Source organism: Equus quagga, chromosome 7, assembly GCF_021613505.1.
Source record: "Equus quagga isolate Etosha38 chromosome 7, UCLA_HA_Equagga_1.0, whole genome shotgun sequence".
NCBI lineage: Eukaryota > Metazoa > Chordata > Mammalia > Perissodactyla > Equidae > Equus > Equus quagga.
In genome coordinates this window covers 55,234,417-55,257,085 of record NC_060273.1, presented here as the reverse complement: position 1 = coordinate 55,257,085, position 22,669 = coordinate 55,234,417, and the positions used below count along the sequence as shown (strand labels likewise).

At 41.2% G+C, this 22,669-nt stretch overlaps 1 protein-coding gene and 1 long non-coding RNA gene across 8 annotated transcripts in view; one reads left to right on the top strand and one right to left on the bottom strand.

The window, feature by feature from the left end:
• Window positions 1-22,669, top strand: part of TENM2 (teneurin transmembrane protein 2) — a 1,159,540-nt gene that overhangs the window by 776,306 nt on the left and 360,565 nt on the right. The window lies entirely within an intron of this gene.
• The window catches only part of LOC124241963 (uncharacterized), a 59,579-nt gene continuing 37,745 nt past the window's right edge, over window positions 836-22,669 (bottom strand). The window contains exon 3 of the long non-coding RNA XR_006889360.1: window positions 836-2,477. This is a non-coding gene — a long non-coding RNA (uncharacterized LOC124241963). The remainder of the gene's footprint in view (window positions 2,478-22,669) is intronic.

Here is a 22,669-nt window from a genome sequence, read left to right as displayed (position 1 = left end):
GCCTATTAACATAATTTGAATTTTTAATTGCCCTTTATAATTGTCTGCTGGAGTTCACAAACAGTCCCTTCACTGAAGGGTTTCAGACCAGGCCCTACCCCCAGAGAACTCGAACTGGAAACATCTAAGACCACTTGAGGACACTATTTGAACTTTGTGGGCTGTCAAATTGAGGTGGCAGCCACTGTGACAAATGTGACATATTTTTAAGGACCCACCCAGCTGTGGCATAATACATTTTCAGACTTTTGCATCTTTGAGTTTGCCCGCTTTCTTTTGAAGTTACTTCACCAAAGAAAAAAGGAATGCCACACTTTTAACAATTTAACCAGGACATTCATCACAATGCCTTATCTATTGAACTGTGATAAGTATGAACATTTTGGAAGAAGAGAAGAACATGTCCCATCATGGCCATTTCCTATAGGATTCGTGGTATAATTAACTCAGTGACAGCAGAATGGGGGCAGAATTCCCAGTAAGGATACATATATATCTTAATATAAAAATATACTTTTATATATATTATATGTAGTAATATTATGTATTAAGTATACATATATGTGTTAAATATGTATAATAAGGTATTTCTATATATTATTATAACAATATTATTATACATTAAGTATACATTAAGATATACATGTATGTTTACTGGGAATATTTATAAACTACAAAAGCACCTTATGATCATTTTTTTAAGTTGAGTGAATTCAGGAAAGTACAAAGAGAAAAATGCAAAGAAGAAAATTAACTATAATCCCAGTAATAGTATATGTTATATTCATGTATAAGTTCATATATATGTATAAATAGTGTTTATAATATATTTTCTCACATGATTTCATATTCTTCTAAAATATTATTTTTAAGGACTATGTACGGTTCAATGCATGGACTCACCATTGGATGTTTAGGCCTGCCCCTCCTGTTGGGTATTTAGTTTCTCAGTTTTACCATTACAAAAAAGTGATAGCGTGACCTGCCTTGCACGTTTTGCAAACATCTCTGATAATTACCTCAAGACAATGTCTTAAACGCTGAGTGACTCAAGGGTATGAATGTACTGTTGTATCACCCTCCAAAAAAGTTGTATTGTAATACACACTCTCATCAGTATATGGGAGTGCTGAATTTTCCACACTTTTTCCAGCATTAGATGTTAATATTTATTAAAAGGTTGGTCCAGGTGCAAACTTAAAAAAAAAAGAAAGAAAAAGCATCCCATCATTCTTTAAAGTTGCACTCATTTGATCAATAGGAAAGTCAGACATTTTTTAACCTAATTATTATGTGTGCATGGATGTGCATTTGTGCAATCCGTGTTCATCCCCACCCTAGCCATTCTTCTATTGGGATGTACATCTTTTTCTTATTGACACAGTCAAGATTTTAACTTCTTTGTGATTGTTTAAATCTCTGGAGATAGCTCTGCCTCAAAGCCACCAGATAGTCAGTGCCAAGACACAACAGACTACAGGTTGGAGCACACAACTAGTTTCGGTGCTACCTGAAGGAGGGCTTGGTTTTTTCTGCCACCGTCATGTTCTTACGCATTTGCAGTAAGTGGGAAGGAATAGCTTGTCTCTCTATGAAACATATGAAACCCTACAAAAAGCTGCCCCAGGGGTATCTATGGCTGCCTTTGCCTCCCCTTGATTGCCCCTTGATTCTCATCGTGTTTGCCCTTGAAAAGTCCCAGTGAAGCCCTTTGCAACCTGCACCTAGTTTAGTCTTGGGGTAAATAGGAAAGGCACATAAGAAATATAGACTTGAGCCACTAGTCTGAAATACTAAATCACAAGCAATTGTCTCCACACAAGTTTGTTGCATCTGACATAAAGCAATGTTTAATCAATATGCGGACGATGAATCTGAAGCTTAATGACACCAGAGGAGCCACAGAGATGGTCAGCAATTCCGATGTGAATATCTGATTACAGAGTCAAATCCGTTTCCAAAGTTGGAAGCTCCAGGGTCCATTTAAGTACCTTTAAACAAAGGTTTGTTCCAGCTGAAGTATTTATGGGATTTGCTACGGCAGCCAATTTGCTGGTGTAGGAGGAAGCCCAAAGCTGAGACATTTGTCCTGCTTGAAAACTGTCAGTGCTATTTGTATGAATGCCTTCCAAGTGGCCATGATTCTTCATAACTTTTCGGACAAGTTCAACAGGGACATCAAGGAAGGGCGCCAAACTAATTCCTACATGGAAGCTTCCAATGCTCAATGTCTGCTTGTGACTCTGAGGGAGACATTTATTACAAAAATAGCAACAGTTAGTTATCATTCCTGACACATTCCATGCTTTCAAATTGAAACTAACAATCTAATTGCTCTTATTTCTCTCGCCTCCCCCCGAGAAACTCCAGCGGTGGCCCATTTTTCCGTGATTCCCATCTCAGCCAGTTCTCTCAGCACTTTGTCTCAAAGTTGGTTTACTCAGAGGAGGCGGTGGAAAATCTGCTTTCTTCATCACCTAGGCAGAGAGAAAGAGCATTGTATAGGTTTAAGGTAACCTTATGAACCAAAGTTTCAACCATTAACTTGGGCGCTTTCTTTTAAAGCTTAAATAGTACCTGAGGACTCCTTTGAGGAAGTGTGGTTTCCTTTGAGGAAATTTATAGATACTTGATGGCTGAGAGCTCAAGATCTGGAGTCAGAAATTGGTTTGAATTCCGGGTTTACCACGTTCTAGCTTAAAGATGTTGCAGCGCGTGCAGGGAAAGAGGCTTGTTGTTGGAATTACATGAAATGACATAGGTATACAGTGCACACTCAGTAAGTGTTTCAGAGTATTGTCATTATTGTTATTCAGACTTGACAGAAATTATTTTCTTCAACACCCAGGACGTCTAAGGGTCAGGCGTTTATCTGTTTTCACCATTTCTCAGTGACGTCTGCGTTCCCAGCTGATTCCTGCAGGCCCAGTCCCATTTTTATGTGGAAATTGAAAGGAAAAATACGGGAAGACGTAAAAGATGCCAGGCAAATCTTTGCCCCGAAGCCAACTGTTTATTCAGCTCATTCAACTAACAAATAATTTCACTGGTGATTTATTGTTTTCCTCAGTGAAATTTTCCTTCATACATCCATAATTAAAAAGGATACAGAGCAAGTAAATTGGTGAACCTGTCATAGAACATTTGTTAGCATCGAAAACCAAGGCATAATGGCTTTTAGGAAAGAAAAATGAAGAGGTTAGATAGGACCTCAGATATGGGTTTTTTAACCGACTTTTATTTTAGAAACGAAAGACTGTGTGTGGGGGCGCGCGCACGCCAGCACGTGTGTGCTTAAAGAATTGAGACCAAATATAAAGCAAATGTAACACCATGTCCTCCGACATGATGGCCTAGTTTCCGTCGATATTGGAAATAGTCCCCTTTTTAGCAATGAGCACATGCAGTGTTTGTAGTTTCTTTTAGAGAAAGAATCCTTTTTTTTTTTACTGACAGGAAAATTTCCCAAGGATGGTGAAGAAATTGAATTACCTATTTAATTCACGATACGTCCTTATTTAAAGCAGATCCAACAAACACCTTGCCCATAGGAAGGGCTAAAGGAACAATAGGCAATCATTTGAATCGTGGAGCCTGATTGCAGAGAAAGAAAAGTTTAACTCCCACAGAGAGTTCAGAGAGGAAAAAGCAGAGTTCGGACCCTGACTTTTATGCCAAGCTAACAAACAGCTTTGGAATTCTATTGTAAAACGTGATGCATGGATCTAATAACAATGCTTTAAAAAACATTATGGGAGAGGAATGATGGAAGGAATTAAAGAAAGACGTGTATTTCTCCCTATGACTGAATGTCGCTCTTTAACCGATTCTACTCACATAGAAATGAACTTGATACGAACTATATGCTTGCTCAGTTCGTCCAGGAGCACCTCACACCTCCCACCCTCCTGCCTCTCCCCACCCGCATGTGAACTGAGAACCCCGATAAATCAGCAAACGATATAGAAGCCTCATTAAGCCTCCAAGCAGCGCCTGGTCTCACAAGAGAATAGCATTTTGAAGAAGACAGAGAGTAACAGCAGATATAATCACAAGGAAGAAAAACACCAGAATACAAGAAGCATCAATAAAATATACCATGCCCCATTAAGGACCTCCTCAAGATAAGAGGCTCAGCGTCACAGTGAAGATCACAAGTGAATTAATGTCAAAAAAAGAATGTTTGGTCTATCAGGCTATGTTAGACTGGGTTGAAAATCACTTCCGCCCAGGGGACTGTCGAGCTTTCCCAGCCTCCATTGGAGGGGTAATTGTGCCAGTGACTCTGAATGCTGCAAGGATCCTGCCACATCACTTTTCTTTGCATAATACACCAAACTTGTTGGAGCAACCATGTGCCACCCAGTCAGGCTGGTCGTTCACTTGAAGAACAGTCAACTTTATTTAAAAATTGTCGTCTTCATTTTTGTGAATGTTTATTTTGATGCAATTTCAAAATTGCAGAAATAATGGAAAGAACACCCCTTACCCTTTATCGGTTTGCCAATTGTGTATATTTGCCCCATTTGTCCTTTACTTTATCACTCTCTCCCCCTTCTCTCTCTCTCAGTATCTCTTTCTCTCTTTCATGCACACACTTTCATATTATTTTTTTGAACCAATTAAGAGTGAGATGCCCCCACATCAAGCCAATTTACCCCTGAATACTTCAGTGTGTTTTTCCTAAGAACAAAGACATTCTCTTATATACCCACAGTGCAATTACCAAAACACAAATTTAGCATTGATATATTATCTTATCCTCAGTCCATATTCAAATATCAGCAATTTCCCTGAGAATGCTCTCTTTTCCCGGTCCAGAGTTCATTTCAAGACCACACATTGAATTCTGTTTTCATATCTTTTCAGTCTCAAAACAGTTCCGTGGCCTTTCTTTGTCTTTTTTGATTGTGATATTTTTATCTTTTTATGGGGGTGCTATATACATGTAAAGAGGTACATGTCATAAATGTACAGTCTAGTGAATTTTCCACTGATGAAACATACCCATGTTACCAGCTCCGGAGCAAGAAATGGAACGTAAACCCACCACCCCAGGAGCCCTCCTCCGCAGCTCACTTTTATTGTGCATGCTGGATAACCAAAAGAAACATGAATTCCTCTTGACCAAATTCAGTGCTTTCATCCTAGAGTATCTCATGATTATGGCTGTAAGTTTTACTGCTCTACCAGCAGCCCAGACATCTTGCTGCCATCTCAGACTAAGAAGTGGGGAGGAGGGCATTGCTGTCTGCTGTGCCAAGCGTTTGGCTTAATGAACAGTAGACAGAGGGATGATTTTGTTTATATTCTCAGATCAGAGCTTATCAAATTGTCTGTGATGAAGGACCCTTTTATCCTCCAATTCTTCAGGGACCCTTTAAGGAAGACACTCCTATGCATGCACCACATATGACTCACCATGGCAAGGTTGACCTCACCCAACCTGGTCTATGACCTGTTTCTGCTGATCAAGTGCTCCATCATGGCAACGTCAAGTTGCTGTAAAAGTTCCTAACATTTGCTCTCAACTTTGGCATTTCTATCATAGGACGCTGGCTGGATGGCTCATGAACAATAATTTGAGTAGCCCTGGGCTAGGGGCAGTGAGCTCCTGTCATTTAGAATTCAGCTGGCTTTTGTCCTAATTCACCAGCCTGTTTCAGGCCACCATCAAATGCCTCCTGCATAGCATTAGTCTCAGTTTGTAACAGTATTTTCATTTTTGAGATAATTTCATTGGTATCTAATATCTGACCCGGCTCTAGGCTCCATGAAACAGAGACTCCCTTGTTTTTGCCCACCATTGTGTCCTCGGTGGTGCCTGATGCATAATAGACCCTCAAGAGATAACTATTAAAGGAAGAGTAAATGTATCAATAGTGATTTCTGCTAAATAATGAAACAGAATAAGACCATGGGCTAACCTGAGATATGTTTGAGCCCGGTGAAACTGCATTTGGTGTAAAAGGATAGGGATCATTCTCGCTCTGAGCAGGTAAGGACATTTTGTTTGTTTGTTTGTTTGGGGTTTAAATGGGAGAAATCACACTCCTGAAAACACCAAACTGTGTCTTCTGTATACATAGTATAGGCACTTACAAAGAATCCATTTCTAATTAATCATTTTGAGAGCGTGGCACTACTTTAGCAGTTAAACTGCATGTTACTATTTTCAGGAAATTCTATATTTGTCCAACTGTATTTCTTTCTTTGAGCATCGCATTTAGCCAGGCCTCATTTCAAAGTGTTTTCTTAACATTTGCAGAGGTGGGGGTGCAAAGTTATATTTTACTAAACAACCAGAGCCAGATTTATTCAGGAAAATAGAGATTATAGATGGTTTGCAGGAAAAAGAAGGTTTTGAAAACAAAACCTGAGAGCAGATTGTTTTCTAGGACTCCAGCTGGCTCAGCTCCTTCCTCTCCACTTTTTTTTTCCATGAGTATACTGATAACAATAATAAAAGTTTATATTTGACTCAGTAACAGTGGGAGGTATCATGGAAATGTCCTAAAACTCTCTCAACTATAGGAGCCAATCTCTAGGGCAAACCCTTGAAATTGCTTACTTTGGGTTATCAAGTTCTGATGATCTTGGGTGTTTTGTCTGTGCTGTGTGGCCGTGCCTCACATTAGAACTGACTAGTGGTCAGCAAGACAATCTGGAGTACCCTTGCATGGTACGACTTCTCTGTTGGCTGAGTGAATCTTTGATAGTGAAGATATATGTATCTGAAATATACATTTCCTCACTCCTCTTTCCACTCACAGTTTTCTCCAACTCTAGGTGGCTTTCGTTATAACTTACAACCCAAGGGTGGCATCTTAGGGGAACCGGTGGAAAAAGAATGTAGTATAAATGTAAATGTAAAAGATACAGCTCATTCTGTCTTTGAAATTGTTGGTGTGAAAAGAGCTCGTGTTTTATTTAAACAAGGTCGGTTTCGACCTTGATTGACTTGCGGTAAATTGCCTGGTACAAGAGGCAAAAGGAAGTGGAGAGAAAAATGGCAATCAGCACCAAATGTTTCACGTATTGATTGACAAGCACCAGAGATGTGCTAGAGTAAGATAAATTGGCCAACAGGGCCCATCTTGACAGCTCCTGAGATGGGAAAATTGTTCTTGTTAATTTGCTGCGGGAACCTTGTCATTTATGGAATATGCCCGTGAGTGTCTCCTAATTGTGTAAACAAAGTTCAGATTCCTGTGCAGCTTCGTTCTGTTATTGAGTTTGGTAATTTTTTGGTCTGAGTCACCAGGATGCATTTGTAAATGGCTTTTGAATCGGGAGAGAAAAAGGGAAGCAGTGCACCTGCTTTAAGCTGGCATTTTCACCTGAAATATAGGCGATTACTTGGCAGACATTTTCCATTTAACAATAGATTTCAGACAAACTTGTGTGCATAAGCTCTCCTTCCATCCACATTCCATGATTCTCCTCTGACATAATGGATCGAATTGGCTTTATCTCACCTCACATTTGAGTTTGCTGTCTTCAGATATGTAAATTTTATTTTAGAGATTTGGGAGTGGCCAAAAAAATCCTTCGTAGACTTTTCTTGTCTTCAGCCCTTCAGTATTTCTATCTTTCGCTTTTAGTCTTCTGCTAATTATTTCTCTAGCATCCTATTTCTCCTCTCTGTCTCCTCCTCCCACTGTGCTGAATTAGTGAATGTCTGTCATTTCTCAGCCACCTCCGTACAACTCTTTGTGTGAAGTGAACTATATTTTGCAATGAATAGTGGGCAGACTGCCAAAGAGGTCCATCCAGAAGTCAACTCTCAGTCTTGTTTGCCATTTTTTCCAAATTAGGTAAAAATTCATTTTTACTTTTAGGATTTAATTGAAATTAAACCGTTGTTGCATAAGTTTCTTTGTTTTTATTTTTTTCAAGTAGAAAGTCTCTCCGTCATTACTTTCCCCTCTCTCTGAATTTTTCAGACCATTAGTCCATTCTTGATTGGGCAGGAATGAGATTTATTTTCATTTAAAAGGTCTGTGTGAAAAATAACTCTAACTTCAAAGACCTGTTCTTAATCATCCTCATTAATGTTGCAGCTCAGAACAATGTATCACTTTGCCACTGTCTAAGAGAAAGATCCCGACTCAAAAATAGTCACGATTCCCGTGTTACTTTGTGCAGATCCCTTTAATCCTAAATCCCTCCGGTTTTCGGCAGGTCACATAGCTGTTTGAAGCGGCCTGGCATATGGAATAAGTCAAGGGACTGCTAAGGCCTGAAGTGAACTGGATAATATATACCCTGCCGAAGACATTCAATGTTCTACCTACAGGCAGACAGATGGATGGACAGACAGACAGACATAGTGTTCTGCAGGTTGTAAGGCTGCAGAGTTTGTGATTTCCAACCTAAACTTAAAAGCATTAACCTTTTGCAAAACTCTCTCCCCTGATAGCTCATTTTTGTCTTCATAATAGTCCTGGCAGTTGGGTACTTAGGTTTCCGTTTTCCCCGCTTCACATCGGAAACTGAAGCGCTAAGAATTCAATTTAACTTGTTAGAGGGAGGCAGGGAAGGGCCCGGGACCACTAGTCCTGGTTGCTCCTCCCATGGCCACTCCACCTGCTGCCCTCCGCCTGTACAAGACCTCCCTGCAACCTCCTTCTCTCGCCCCTCTCCATTTAGCAGCTTATGATTCTAAAACCATCTTCTCTCTCCCGTCGTCACCACCCCTTCTGCCCCAGGAAGAGTTCATTGCACCTCTTTGGGGTTCCCGTGCTGCTCTAACCAGATCCCTTGGATAGCAGCCATCACATTGAAAACAGAGTCACCTGTTTACGTGTCTGTGTGAATTCCTTGAGGGCGCAGGCCGAGGCTGATCCTTCTTTGTGTGCCTCCTGCCCAGCACAGCTCCTGCCACGGGGTCGGCCCTCAGTGAAGACTGACTGAATGAATGTGGAATGTTAGCACACACTCAGGACAGCACGGCAACTCAGAAAAGTGTTACACCCAGCGCCCCGCACTCAGCTTTGTCCTCCGGCTGCATGTATCCGCAGTGCCTGACCGGCGAATCGTTTAACTTGGAAATTATCCTGAGTCAGAAAAAGCAAAAGGGAAACTCTCGCCTGTCAGCAGCGCTTAGATTGCTAGAAAATCTTCACCCCCCAAGTAGTTGAAAAGTGCTGGGGAGTCTTTTTTAGAATGCTCAGGTGTTGTTTACATGATGCCAAGAATCTTTCATTGGTCGAGAACAGATGAAGCCACAGAGAAAACTGCTACAAATAACACTGAAAATTTAAATGCTAAGATATTTTGAGTCTCTTTGATTAAGAAATGAATAGCTCAGGACAAGCTTATGACCCACATTCCCAAGGCTAAAGTTTACCAGGGACCAATTTATTGGAAGCGAAACCCTCTTTGGATTGTCCCCAAGTAGCATCTTTTTCTCCCTCCATGTAAATGAACATGATTTCCCCCCTTCTACCTCCACAGGATCACTTTCCAAACGGTGCATCATCTTGAGGACAATAGGGCACAGTATCAGAGAATCTTGCTTTTGGACTGGACCCCAGAGATCATCTTATCCCATTTTTATCCATACTTGGATTTCCGCTCTCGCATCCCCTCTAAGGGTCATCTAACATCTGCTTAAATGCCTCCACCCATGGTGAACTCACTGCCACACAAGAAAGCCTATTCCACTTGTGCACCAGTCAAATCATTAGAAAATTTGTCCTTCTACTTAACCAGACTCTCTTTCTTATCTCCTCTATTCTTTGGTTCCTTTTCCACCTTCTGCAAATAAACAAAATAAATCCCAACCTCCTTCTACAGGACTGGACTGTATGGACTGACCTGGATGTGCCTGTGCACATACCAGACTCTGCCTACCCGGTCCCCAGTTCTCCTACCTGAGCCTCTCAGTTTCCTTCAGACGTTCACCTGACTCAAATTTACTCCCCAACACCATCCTGCCCATTTTCTTATAAACACCTTCCAGTTTATAGACGTCCATCTTGAAACGTTACTGCATCTATGAGTCTGTTCTATCTTAGGGTAGAATTTGAAGAAATATGGTTTCCCTTGATCAGAACCTGGACTTCTGTGAATGGTTTGTTTGGGCCAAACACTCAATGAGACCATAACAAAGCTTCTACTGATATGAAACTCCAAAGCCTTTTTTATAGGTGCTTCTGTTGAGTCGTATTTTCCCATTGAGTACTTGCGTAGGTTTTTTCCTTCTCTTTTATCCTAAATGCAGAACTTTATATTTACCCTCTTAGATTTCAGTGTGGATGATTCAGATATTTTTGGATCTTCATTCTCTTGTCCAGAATACAAACTTTCAATTCTAGCACTATGTTCTCGACAATTACAGTGACTAGCATTCAATTTTTCAGTGAACGTACTGAGCATGCCCAACAACAGAGCCCCGTGGCACATCACTAGGAACATGCAGAGGTGGTCACAACAGCTGGTTGACTAGGTCATGAGTGCTGGATGGGTCGTGAGAGTTGCTTCAAAGTATTAAATAGTAAATGCATAATAATAGAGTCACCACAGATCTTACTCTTGGATTGAAAACTCAAGTGCCCATAAGGACTAGTTAGGCAATATGAATCAATGAAATAGCCAGGGATAAGTAAGAGCGAATGGTGAGGTCTGTAGTAAAGTGGAGAGTCCATATTTCAATCAATGGCATTAAAATTCAGTTTTTTAAAAAAACAGTTTTGGTCAAAAAAATATATGTGTGTATGCCAGATGAGGCCAGTGGGGCTGCCCCTGGCCCACTCTGCTCTAGAGAGCAGCTTTAGAACCAAGGAATGGAGGGCTGGCCCAGTGGCACAGTGGTTAAGTTCGCACGTTCCACTTCGGTGGCCTGGGGTTTGTTGGTTCGGATCCCAGGTGTGGACCTATGCACTGCTTGTCAAGCCATGCTGTGGCAGCCGTCCCACATAAAATAGAAGAAGGTGGGCATGGATGTTAGCTCAGGGCCAGTCTTCCTAAAGCAAAAAAAAAAAAAAACAAAGGATTGGTGGCAGATATTAGCTCAGGGCTAATCTTCCTCAAAAAATACAAAATTAAAAAAATTAAAAAAGAGCCAAGGAATGGACTCGTGTATTTCTCCCATGCAGAGAACAATGCCCAGCTCTTAAAGACTTCCTGCACAGTCACTGCTAAAAAACTCCTGCTCTAAGCACTTTTCCTCCTTGGGAAGTTGTTACGTATTAGTTGAGTCACCAACTGGTGACTTTTTGCCAGAGCTGACAGCATCACGTTATTCCTGTTTGTTGTTGATCTGATTGCTCTCAGAGACCTTGGTTTCCTGGCTGAAGAATTTGAGGACAGGCTAGACATAGTTCCCACTGAAACCCCATTCTCAGCACGCAGCTGCAAGTGGTCCTGATACCAGCCAAGATGGACCAGGTAGAGTAGGCCTTAAAGCCACGCTGTACATTGTGTTACTTTCTTATCGCTAATCTAACAAATTCCCGCAAACTTAATGGCTTAAGACAACATAAATTTATTTTATAGTTTTGGAGACGAGAAGTCTAAAAGCAATCTCAGTGGACGAAAATCAAGGTGTCGGCAGGGCCGCATTGCTTCTGTAGCTCTAGGGACAAATCTATTTCCTTACCTTTTCCAATTCCAGAGGCCGCTTGTATTCCTTGGCGCGTGGCCCCTTCCTTACCTCATGCCAGCCTTTGCTTCTGTGGTCACATCTCCTTGAACTCTGATCCTCCTGCTTCCCTCTTTTCTCTCCAATGCAAGATCCTTAACTTGACCTGCAAGTTCCTTTTGCCGTGGGAGGTAACGTATTTGCATGTTCCAGAGATTAGGACATGGATGACTCTGGGGGCCATTACTGTGCCCACCACGTATGTTATAATTGAGTTATAATGTTTGGCCACAAGGCCAGCTGGAGGGAGGAGCAGTCTGCTCTGTAACCTTCATTCTAATCAGCTGTGTGCGGCTCTAATGGGCGGGGGTCATTGACGAGGGGGAGTCCACTAGGACTTAGATGACAGTCCCCGTCTCTGTGCTGTGCTAGAACCTACAGTGGACAGAGAAGATGGAGCTCCTCTCCTGAGCTCAAAATTTAAAACAAGAAATTTCTTTCCTCTGCCCACTTTTAACCCCAAGATGACATAGCCTAGCTCCTGAAAGTAAGCAAAGCCATAAATGCAATCCAGGAGAAGTCTGGTCAATAACTTCCTGGGGCTACTCCAGAGGATGGGGCTGCAAAGGTAAGACTTTAATGATACTTGAAGAGAAAGTCCTCTCCAAACACTGGGCTGTGAGGAGAACACAAGAAACCTGGCCCCTCAGCCGGTCAGTCACCAAGGGCTGGCCTCGTGTTTTCCCCTCAATTAGCTCGCAAGGAGTTAATAGTAAGTCTGTGGTGCTGGGTTCCGGGACTTGGGTGACGTAGATGAGGTTTGGCATTAAAAATGCTAAATAATTACTACTCTGAGTTTTCTCATGTTCATTCACGAAGGTGTGATCTTTCCCACCTAGTACTATCACTCTCAGAGTGCATGAATCACTAATTGTTACCCTAATCCCAGGAGATAAATTTCTCCACGGAACCCAGCAGCAAAGAGCAAAGCCTTGAAACCTACTTATGAAATGTATCAGTCTTTATGGAGATTTCCATTTCCTGACTTGCAAATTATATTGATTGGAGGAAGTGGAAGCTTAACTGGGGGAGTGGGGGGGTTGTTGATCAGTGTGATCATCTGCTGGGGGTGGGGGCAGTGAATAAACTGTGAGAAAGAGAGAATTTTGTCTTCGTTTCTCCTATGACTCACCAATTCTGAGTTCTGGTATGAAGTCCTTTGTCTTAGACAAGAATACGCTTGCTTAAATGTTTGTGTGTACAGTCATTGATTTTAAAAGAGGTCGTAAAGAATAATATATATATCATCTGTATATATATTATGTATATATAATATATATGTGTTCAGAATTATTGTAGTCACCAAAGATATTAAGCAAGGATTTTTATAGTGCCAAACATTACAGGAATATTTGATAAGGTGAGAAAGCCTGTTATCTATTTCGCTTCCAGATGCTATTCATCTTCTGGTTTTAGGGTATAAAACATTCCCCTTCAAGGCTTCCAGTTTTGGCCTTGGTTATTAACAATACCAGAGCTTGAGGGCAGACATTTGACTGGAAAGAATAAAAACGTTCTGGGGCTTAAGCTTTGACTGAGGACACTTCTATCTTTCTAGAAATAGCAGTAGCAAGAAGAAGTCTTATGGTCAAGACTTGCTTGGGTCTTTCTACTGAGGACAGCTGGAGCTTCCTGCTGTTCTCTTGTTTGTCAGGGAGGTGGGTTGGAAAAGAAGGAACTAGAAATGCTGTGTCCTTCCTTCTGTCTTCATTTTTCCCATGAAAGAAATAGAAGCCAAGGAATTACTGTCTCTTTTAGAAATGTCTCTGACAGAGTTACATCAGTTGATACTGTCTTAATAGACCCTATAATTTTTCAAAAATAAAGAGGATTGTAATGTTAGCCGTTTATTGCCTAACGCTAATTGTCTGTACTACACACAGAGTTTTCCCCACTCCGTAATTCTCAGCCCCCCCATTACCATATCTTTGATACCCTTAATGGAGAGCCAGCAGCCAGGGATGCTTGAAATGATATTTAAGTTATTTGAGAAAAACTTCTATTAAGCTATTGGGGAATATCTATGTTAAAATTACAGGTAGTTGATTTGCTTTTCAACTTGTGCAGGGCTTTGCAAGTTTAAAGCACACAAGTCAAAGGTAGAACTAATAAAAGCATGGTTGAACTTAATATATTATGTCAAGATTTACAGTAACAAATTATTGTTTTTCAGCTATAGAGATATCATTAAGCATATGCCAAGCAATCAGCACATGACTGTAATAGGTTCATGAAGGAAAGGCTTTTCTAATCGTATTCAGTGGTGTTTTTCCCAAGACAGCAACAGCTTTTATAAAATGATGGTTATATCTCCTCATTATAGAATCTAATCTCCCCAAAAGACATTCAGCAGCTGCAAAACGCTAGCATCTTTTAGTTGTAAATTGTTTTTTATTATTTATCCCTATTTAACTAAAAGAAGAAACGGCCATCAGATGATTTAACAAGACGAGAATTTAGTGGTTTTAACATTTGACAGCACCCGATTGTTAGCCCATGCATTGATCTCTGTGTCTGGGCTTAAAGGTAATTGGTGTTGCTTTGCCTTCATGCCTCTACCGTAGAACCTGAGGGTGAGTCCTACAGAAAGCAAATGTACGTGATTGGTTCTTTCGTATTTCTCTTTAGCATGGAATTTGAAGTTGTGTGTACTCCTCATAGAATTTAAGAAATTGCAGAATGAGACGAAATGAAGCACGCGTCCTGCCATCAGTCAAATTTTGATAGCGGGTGTCATTATGAGGTGGATTTGTTACCCACAAAGTGATATAGGAAAGTCAGACGATGGAAACCTCGGTTTGAGTGATGGGCATTATGATTTACTGGTGCACATCCCGTTGCAAATGATGCTCCACAGTGGGAGCACTTGGGAAAGTGATCAAGCTCTGTTTGAGACTGTTCTGTGGAATTTAAAAATAAAATGCCACTAATGAGTTTTCGCATCACTCCATTGGTAGAACTCTCGGGGGACAACCAACCAATTTAAATAAATAAGGTTCCGTAACCCTATGGGAGCTTGCAGGGGGAGACATCCATTTTAATCGAGGCTCCATTTGAGAAGAGGAAATTTCGCTCATAACGTACTTTTAAGTAGATGGTTCTACCGTGATTTTGTGGTGATGTTTCCTTTTTTGCTGTTTGAAAGAAAATGTTTGCCTTTCTGTACAGGACTTGGCATATTTTCCTGGAAAGGTTTAAGCAGCTTCTCCACCATTAATATTGCCTGCCTATCTAGAATGGTGGGTCACTCAGAACCGATTAAGCAACTGTTTCATTCCATAGACTACCACAATTTGCTTTTCACTTATTCTCTGCAGACTGCATTTGTGTGTTTGTGGCCAATCCCTACCCAGGCTTTAGATTTTTAAACTTCAGAGATAGAAATTCATCTTCCAGTTTTGCAATAAAATAATTCAACTGAAGCAAAATTCAAATAAGACCAAAAAAAACGTACAGAGTTTTACATAAATAGCTGCTTCCCTGATATGATAACAACTGGGAACTTTGTGCTGTTGCAAATGTACATTTCTACTTGTTCGATAATTGTACCCTTAGTGCTATTTACCATTTCATTTGTATTATTTATGTATCAACCAAAGGGTATGAACACTAAAAAATAATTTTGCATCACCTATCTTCCATTTCTTTTTATTTTAAAAGCCCTGAAGATATAGTTCTCCTATAAATAATAATAAAAAGGCACTGTATTACTATTTCAGCCAAGATCCCCATCTACTCGCACACACGCACCAATACATATTCTCCAACATCTACACACACCCCTCCCTACAAATTAACTGTGCCTGAGGCTTGCAAGAAAATCAGGTCAAGCTAAAGGAGAAATCAGAGAACAGGACCAAAATTAATTTACTTCTCTGTACCACATGTGATATCAGTTTGCAGAGGGAAAATGGCTTATTTTCTGGACCATTCCTGTCCCTGTCTATGTTGAGAAATTTTAACTCTCAGCTAGATATAGCGTCATCTTGCCCAGACAAAGATGAAAGTTCAACTCTCTCAGCTTAGGTTTTATTAGATTTCCTTAAGTTGGATAAAAAATGGGGATCTGCCTTGTCAGTTCTGTTCTGTTCCAGAACATCTGAAAGCCTTTTTTGTACCTCTCTCTTCCTGGGAGATATTTTTTGGTAAAGTTGTGAATAAAATCATGATTTGCCTCTCTGTCTAAGAAGGGTTTTCTAGGCAACAACTAGTGTCATTTTCAAACGTGTAGACTGGTTTTCGATCCAGTTGTGTCTTTCATCTTACGCAATGTGCTAAAGTAAGCACTTGGCATAAATATGCAAATATGGTATGAATACCTCTGTAACCAGGTTTGTTCAGGCCCAAAACCAAATTATGGTTGACTCCTCTCTTTCTGTCACCCCCACGTTAATCCATCAGCAGAACATGTTCACTCTACCTTCAAAATGTCTCCAGGTTCTGATCTTTGTCACTTTTGTCACCACCACCACCACCAAGTCCAATCTGCGATAATCTCTGACATGGATTATTGCAACCACCTTCTAATGGGTCTCCCCCTCCTTCTGCCTTTGTCTTCCTTAGGTCTGTTCTCAATACAGCAGCCAAAGTGATCTTGCTAAACTGTGCGTCAGACATGTCCCTCCTCCCTCAGAGCTCTCTGGCAGCTTTCCATCTCACCCCGAGTGGAAACCAAAGTCGTCACAGTCACTCGTAAGGTCTCCCGCTTCTCCGTCTCTCATTACATTCCAGGCTCCTGACCTGCTTGCTATCCTGACATACACCAAGCATGGGGCCAGCTCAGAGCCTGTGTTGATGCTGTTCCTTGCATCTATAATACATTTTCCCCCAGATATCAGCATAGCCCCCTCTCTCACTTCCTGCAGATCCCTGTTCAAATGTGATCTTCAGTGGGAGGCCTTCGCTGATGACTTGACAGTAAGTAGCACCCACCTCTTGAGCCCCACTCTGCAACTCCCTATTCTGCCTTCCTTTCTCTCCTTTTCCCTATAGCCCATATCTACATGCAGACATATAGTGTGTTTGGATATGCATCTGTAAATATATATTTTTGTTGGTTTTTATTTATTGTTATTTTTGCTATTACTTATTTGTTGGTTTTCTTCTCTCCCCACCAGAATATAAGCCCCAAGAAGGCAAGGATTTTGGTTTTTCACTTTACACCCTCAGCCCATAGAACAGTGCCTGACATGCATTAGACACTCAAAGAATGTGTGTTGAATAAAAGGAAGGAAGGAAGGAAGGAAGGGTTGATTCAAGAATCTCTTTTTATGTTGGTTCATCTAGGAACTCTGATGGGAATTCCTTACTAGTCCTTTTACCTTCCACACAATCAATTATTTCAACTTCTCTTATACTAGACAGAAAGTTTTTTTGTTGAAGTGGACATATGCCAACTCTTTGCTTAAACAAACAATGTGACTAGTTTACTGGGATCATAAAAAAAATAGGTGGGAAGAGGGAGCCCACCATTCCAGTTTCTACCTGGACATTGCCCAGTCACCCCCTCCCACAGCCACTTTGCCAAATGAGCCGAGCAAATGCATCTGTACCTCACAGGTGAACTTTAATTACTGTTTGCACCATGCTTTGAGATCCACAGATGAAAGCAGTCATAAAAGCAAAAAGTGTTATTACATGGCAAATGGTTATAGGCTCTCATTTAGCTCTGGAAACTGATCAAGCGGGAATGTTGAATCATGAGACTAAGGTTGGCCAAATATTACACTTGTTATAATTAATTTGAGCTTAAGCTTCAACACAGTGACATGTTTCCTTTAAATAAAGGGAGGTCCTCTAAGGATGCATGAATCTATATGGGTCTCAGTTTTCAGCTGGGAACTAAAATTTTTCAGACATGCAGAGGGCGGGAAGACAAATGTGTCTCTGACTTCTGGTAGAACAGGGAGACTATCTGGGCAGACTTCTTACTTTTGAGACATCTTCCATATGATTTTCTGTCTCCTTTACCCCAAGGGACAGTGACAAGAACACTCACAAAATTATGGGGATATTTAGAGCTGGAGCTGAATTTAAAGGGCCTATGATCCTACCTCTCACTGAAGGCCAAAACACTCTCTGTGGTCCTCCTGACTAGGGCTGCTCAAGAATACTTAAATAATCTCTGTGATGGGGAGCTTATTACCTACAAGGAGGCCGATTCTGATGTTATTCAACAACTGTTGTTAGAAAGTTCTTTGCACGTTTATCCATTTTGTCAACAAATATTTATTAAACACTCTCTATGAGCAAGTACTTTGTTAGGTGCTTTAGGAGATGGAAAGGTTGAAAACAGCAACTCTAATAGTACAGCTTCGACAACCTAGAGCAATACCTTAGTGTAGAAGAGCCCCTCAAACGTAGTAGTTGTTCAGGAAATATATGCTGAATGAATGAAAGAGTAAGTTACACTCTAGAAAGAATGATAAAGCACATGCTTATAGAACCATAATTCTAGATAGAACTTACATAAAAGAGAGGCACAGATGGATGCAGTAGATAGCAAGCTGAATCTGCTTCCTTTAACTTTCATCATTCCTAGAACAGACATCTGAACAAACTTATAAAGTCTATTTCTTCTTCCATGGGTCATGACTCAATTATTTGAGGACTGCTCCAACTTCCCTTACCTCTTCTCGAGGCTTAAGAGCTACAGGGCCTATAACCTATTAAATGATCTCTAGTGTACACATCAGTCTGAATTCCCCTCCGCCGGGCAAATCCAGTTTCTCAACGAGGCTCTTAAGATGATGTCAGCCTAGAATGGAATGGACCAGCCAATCCAGATGTGATCACATCAGCGTAGAATACAGTGGGACTCTTTTTCCTATGCTTCTCATACTGTCTCATACTGCACAAACCATTTCATCATGGAGACCTTCTTTCCTGGGACACATGTTTATATCCTGAGACAACCTAATGTTCCAAAGAACATAGCTTGGAAAATAAGAGTGTAACATTATATGTTGAACGTTTTTTGGGGGGGGGGGGGGGTGGCCTAATTTCCTATTTTTCACGTTTTGCATTAAAATTGTAGAATTATAGCCCATTAATGTGATTTGCTGTGAAACCAGATTTTCTTCATACTAACTTGAACTTTGGGTTTTCTATTTGTCCTTCCAGTTGAATATTAAGAGGAGGGTAATTTAATGGACAGAGCCTTAGACTCACGTTATGAATTCACTGTGTGGTGTGGGAAAAGCCCCTTTCTCTCTCTGAACCACAATTTTGTCATTAGCAAAGTAAAATAGTTGGTTCAGATATTATCCGAGGTTCTTTCTAAAGTTAGCGTTCCATGGTCTTCAGCGGTAGCGTTCTTTGTCTTCATTCAGACCATTCTATGAATTTTACTAATCTCAGAAAAAGAGCAAGAGATAGCAAGATAGCTGTTGTAAATAGAAACATAGCAAAGGAGATAAGCAACAGGTCAACCCTACCCCCAGCTTCTAAGACTCACTAATATGGCAGAACTACATAAATTGTGAAACAAATGTGAACTAGTAGCCACAATAGTCTTTGTTCTGCATCTATACAATGTGGCAAGTTTTCATGAGAAAAGAAAAAGCCCGAGAATTTTTGCGTATGTTAACTGATCCTAACACTTAATCACATCACTTCCACCATGATGAGGTTTCCTGGTTGCCCACACAAACCTGTTTGTTCACGCCCCAAATTGCACATCATTGCATCACTGACACCCAGACTCCTCGCTCGCCTTAAGTTTTCCAGCATTTCAGCTCGGCTTGGCCGTGGTTTCTTTCCTGGCAACTGTGATTATTTGAAAATCATGTCAGAACAAATCATTTCCCTTTTTACCCCCAGACCGTCACTCAGTGGCTATGCCTATTCCGGAGTCTCTGCCCTCGTCTCTCTTTATTTGCTCCCTCCCTGCTTTACTCTCTCTCCTCCACTGATTCCCTGGCCTGATTCAAAATTCCCCTGAGAAGGTGGGCAGACACGTCTCAAGGTTGTGGAAGAAACAACCCTTTCCTAGTTCATGGTGAGGTTTCAGAACCATGGAGAGTGATGCAGGCTGGAGACTGGGGAAAAATCCACTTCAGGCAGCCCTGCCTGTGGTTTTGAGGCCCCATTTGGAAGCCCACAGGTGGTGGAGATGACAGAACTCTACAAAGAAGCTTTGCAGTAAGAACCGTTCTCCCCAGAGCTTAGGAGCCAAACCTTACACCTTCACACACAAAGAACAGATTGCATCTGGACCCGGCTGCTGTCCTAATGTCAGCCCGCTTGGCATTTACCTTCCTTCCCCAGGCTGACCTCTGAAGATGGGGGCAGGCTCCGGGGGCATTGTTCTAACCGTGCAAATGCTGCAGCCATTGTGTCGGCAAGGGAGAGCTGCCGGTTCCTTTCCAGACGAACACTGTAATTTTATCAACTCTGGCTCAGAGAAACCTATAGTTATAATGCTAATTAGGAGGGCACACATTTAATTTGAGTGGAAGACTGTTTGTATCTCGCTGAGCCTGATAGCACAGGGCTCAAGCAACAGCAGTCAGAGGCAAAGCAGGCCTTTCTCCCTTCTCCAAGTATTTGAAGCAGGGCTTACTCTGGCCAAACAATTTCTCTGTTGGATTAAAAAAAGAGAGAGAGGGAGAGTGCTGAATATGCTGGAGCTCAGAAAACTTTGCATTTATCTCCCGCCTGCGTAATATATTTCTCTGTGCACTGAGAAAACATGCCTCTTATGTTATCTAATTGTTTCCTGACACATTTAGCAACATTTCACACTCTTTAAAGTGACATTAACATTGCTGACAGTGGAGGTGCTTTCATTAGATGGGCTTTGAGTTGTAGCCAGGATGCACTGCAGGTCTTCAAACAGGCTTGTAAAAGGCGAGAAAGGCATTATTTATGAAAATAGAGACTTGGCCAACAGTACCCTGTGGGTGCGTATTAATTTTGCTGACTCTAGTCAATTTAAGAATGTCTGTGTGCACACACACACGTACAACAACTTCTCATGAGCTGAACTAAGGCACCTTCATAGTCCAGCAGGCCACAAGCCTGCCAGGGTGTCATGGAAACTCTCCAAAACATCTCTCCTTCCACATCTTTTCAGCCACCACATAGCACTGTGCTATTTCAGACTCGAGTCAGTCCCGTGGCATCCAGTCCTCAGGCTGAGTAGCCGTGTGGCTGGTGTATATGGTCAGCATGATTATCATGCTCCCAGTTGTGCTCCTCCTCTTTCTTAATGCTTCCTCTTGCCCCTCTAAGGCCTTTTGTCATGTCTCCAGCTGTGTGCATTCATGCGTCATTTTCTCTGGAGGGTATTCTAAGTTAGCCTTCAGAGAGCATTACCCTGGATCACCTGCCTCTGCACGGCCCAAAGAGAGAGCTTTGAAGATTCATTCTGACCTTCACGAAGAAAGTAAGCCAAGCTTGGAGAAGGTGGGAAGGTGCAAGCTGGGTTGTGAATTTCTGCAAGGACACAACCTCACCTGTGATCTTGACCCCATTGTTGATCTCCATACCTGTTATGTGGGCAGAATGAGTAATAGAAATTGTGGAATTTTAGAGCTGAAGGAGAGCTCCCTACAGATCGTTTCATCCTTCCCACACTGCTACCCCTTCTCCTCTGTGTTCCTGGCTTATTTTAGCTGGAATTATTCCTCTTCTCTTTTACATCTCAGATGTTGCAGTGACTGTTAATCAAAGAGATCTGAATTAGCGTCTTGGCTTTGCCCATTACTTACTATGTGACCTCGGTCAAGTCTCTTCATCTCTACAAGCCTTAGTTTCCTCATCTGTAAAATGAGAATAATAATAGTACCTTCTAGATAGTATTGTTGGAAGAATTACATAAATTACAAACCATGAAATGTGCTAAGCATACTGCCTAGAACATTGTGAATGCTTAAAAAAGTGTTTGTGAATATTAGTATCTTCCACGGGAATATGGGTTCAATTGTGGCTGAGACTTTTCTTAAAAGATGCTTCTTAAAAGTGCTAGGTCTATTATGTGATAGTGCAATAACATTGCACATGTTAACTGAGCCCTGGTAGAGGGTAAGCACTTTGCACACACCTAGCTAGCATCTGGGTTGCCCAATAAGGAATCCTGGTCTCCTAACTCCAGTACTCTTTCTAACTATACTTCTAGTGGGGATGTTTTAGGTGTAAGGTGATGACTGTTCAAGGAAGAGGTGAACTAATGTATACGACATCCATAGCCTCCTAACAAACTAGACCTCGTACCAGTCCAGTTTACATTTTCCATTCTAGTTTCAAAACAGTTCTACATCTTTCAAGGGAGAGCTTTTCAGCCTTTCTATTGGCAATTTCCATTGGTTAGACTCCCAGAATTCTGATCTTTAGCACCTTATCAAGGACCATTCAATGAGGAATGGGTGGGTTCTGTGAGTGTGGGCAGCACAGAGATGAAATAGTTCAAGCATCTGCTGCCTAGAGCCCATGTTTTATCTTTGTTCTTCCTAAGGCGTGGAGCAAAACATAGACTTACAGTTGAGAACCATTTGCTATCTGCAGACAAAGCCTCTGAAAAGGAAAGCTTCCAACGAGAACGAAACAGTCACCATTTGTACAGCACTGTACCATTGGCAGTGTACTTTCCTATATGTTATTTAATCCTCCAAACATCCTGGAAGGGGAATAGGACATTTATCTCATTTTCTTCTAATGGATGATAATAATACTTACCACTTACTTCAGAGCATTTAGATAAATGTCTCATTTAATACTTAGAATAATCTATGAATTATGTTTATACACATTTTGGTTGTCAAACAGTTGAGCCCAGAAAAGGTAGGTGACTTGCCAAAAGTCACCCAGAAAATCGGTGGCAGAACCAAGATTTGAACTTCAATCTGGTTCCAGTGTCAATCATATTGTCACATCAGTCACCGGTACTTTGTCATTACAAAGGTTAATTAAATTGCGTTGTCATTTCCTGTGCAGTGTGGTATGAGCTCTAGAGCTGTAATGCCTGGTCTCAAATTCTTCCTCCCAACCAACTTATCCCCTCTTAATTCAGTCTTCTCATCT